Below are 2,318 nucleotides of genomic sequence, written 5' to 3' on the forward strand. Positions count from 1 at the left end.
TCATCATGTGTTATTTAAATTATGACTTGAGTTGCTTTAAACTTTTATTTATTTATTTTGGGGGGTGGGGTGGGGGAGGGGATCATGTCCTGGATGGATGAAAACCTATAAATATGTAGGAATTGAATATTTGGGAAGTATCATAACTTAAACTTAAAGGTCAGCACCAGAGTTTTCTATAAAAGTATTCAGATTTTATTTTGGGTTTTAAAAGCTCTACGTTGAAGATGATAAGAAATAAAGGCATACTTTATTTTGCTTGACTGCCAGCTGCAATAGCCCCTCTGCTGTTGGCTAGTGGTAACACTCAGCCCCTCCAGTTTTAAACTCTTATTAAAGTAAGAGAGCTAAATATAATTGAAATATTGGCTACCTTCGACAGAAAAAGGAGCCAGATCTATGAAAACAATGTAGCAGTTTAGCTAGTTTTTATTTCCAAGGCATAAGGTGGCAGTTTATCATGACTCAGCCAAAGTAATGAAATAACGAACTGTGGACTGTTTTATTGTCAATGTGTTTCTTCCTATTGAGCAGTGAAAGTAAATAAAATGTGTTACATATCTTTTGCTTTAAGTATTTACTTACTGAAAGGGTTTCTTGTTAGTGCTGCAGAGCCACAGCTAACAGTTAGCTCCTCACTTCACCGGCTCTAATGGAGCCTGTGTCATTCAGCAGTGCTGCTGTTCCTCCTCCTACACTTTGGTTCCAAAACTATTGTTAGAACCATTGTTCTAAAAATAGTGGGGGGGAACCTAAAAATTAATTCTTATTTTTTTCTTAGATGAATGGTAGATTTACTTTGTTCTTTGTTTCTATTACCTTTCTTATATTGATACTGTTTAAATACAAGGGTTTCTTTCATGATTTCTTTGGGGGGGACAATTCTAGACTTTTCCAGGATTGGGGGGTTCCGGACTCCCTCCCCCAGGATTTATGCCTATGGTTATGTCACATTTAACATCATTTGATGTTATATGATGTTAATATTCATTTGGGAATATTAGAATAATTCACTCTAGAGTTGGCCAGAAGCAGCTTCTGTGTTTTATCAATAAAATGGTTCTGTGTTGACTTAAAAAAAAAAAGAAAGTGTTTTTAGAGATTGGGGGGAGGCAGACCCACTCCACAGTCTCAGTGTGTGAGCTGAGCCGAGCTGACCCTGGAAGACCAGGCCTGCTGTCAATTCACCTCCATCCAGCTGGGGAGGCTGGTTTGGGCAGCCATAGCAACCAGAGCAGCTTTATTCCACCAAACATAGATGATCTGATCCCGCCACTATTATCTAGTTCAGCGTGTTCCAGTTGATTACCTGCTGCTGCTTCCTCCCATGGTGGAGCTCAGAAGCGACTCCATGGTGGAAGATCAGCCGTCCAAGAGGAGCATCCGAGCGACCAGGCTCTCCGTCCGGCCTCGGTGTGTATGAAGATCCCTCACCAGATGTTCTGCTTCGATGGATTTCCCCTGGGAATCCCAGCTATCAACCTGTTTTAGGACTGCTTTATCAACAGCGCGACAGCCGCTGATGAAACCACCTACACGGATGAAATGTGAGATCCTTACTGGCGTTTCGGCGTGGCTTTATTTCCACCAGCACCGGTTTTCCTTGCTTTCAAAGAGCAATCCAGAGTTTTTGACCGCGGTTTTTCTCCTTGTTCGATCCTCCAGATGTTCTCTGAAGCTAAAAGCTGTTAGCAGCTTCGGCTGTTCGGAGTCGACTCTTCCAAAACTACTCTTCACTGAGGAGAGAGCTGCGGAGCCAGGTCAGACACAACCACCTCCTGCTTGGGCTTTCAAAATAAATGTCCTCTCATTACTTATACCCGCCGCGGCTTAAAGAAGATTTAATCCCGGCTGGTCTGTTTTGTTTGACATTCATCACCATTTTTATTGTGACTGTCAACAAGTTAACTCATGGCTAACTCATCCATAAGCACTCATTTAAAGGGACAGTATTATGTATTTTCCAGCCAAGTGCTATTAGCACAATCAAGTAAGCATGATTTTCAGTTGTTATTACCAATGCAGTAACACTTTATTTGAAGGGGGGTGAATAAGACTGACATGACACTGTCATAAACATGACATAACACCTGTCATGAACATCAATAAGTCTTCATTAATATTTATGACTGTCGTCATAAAGTGTCATTTGGTAAATAATGACATTACTGAAAATGTCTGTTATGACAACTTGACATTACCGAAGACAACGTTGTTGTCATGACAACTTGACATTAAGCAAGAAATTATAACTTGTCATGAATGTAATAACAGGTGAATTTATTGGCTTATATCCTTATAAGACAGCTTTAACAAGT

The 2,318-nt window shown here is 40.5% G+C and overlaps 1 protein-coding gene across 2 annotated transcripts in view; it reads right to left on the reverse strand.

Annotated features, from left to right (window-relative positions):
* gpr63 (G protein-coupled receptor 63) overlaps window positions 1-1,941 on the reverse strand; it is a 27,587-nt gene extending 25,646 nt beyond the window's left edge. For both annotated transcript variants that reach the window (XR_001428186.1, XM_015058322.1), the window contains exon 1: window positions 1,310-1,941. The gene's annotated coding sequence lies outside the window, so the exon portion shown is untranslated. The remainder of the gene's footprint in view (window positions 1-1,309) is intronic.
* Between the last annotated feature and the right edge of the window lie 377 nt (window positions 1,942-2,318).

This window comes from Poecilia latipinna, unplaced genomic scaffold (genome assembly GCF_001443285.1).
Source record: "Poecilia latipinna isolate Pla-1442-1.1 unplaced genomic scaffold, P_latipinna-1.0 Scaffold1533, whole genome shotgun sequence".
Taxonomy (NCBI): Eukaryota; Metazoa; Chordata; class Actinopteri; order Cyprinodontiformes; family Poeciliidae; genus Poecilia; species Poecilia latipinna.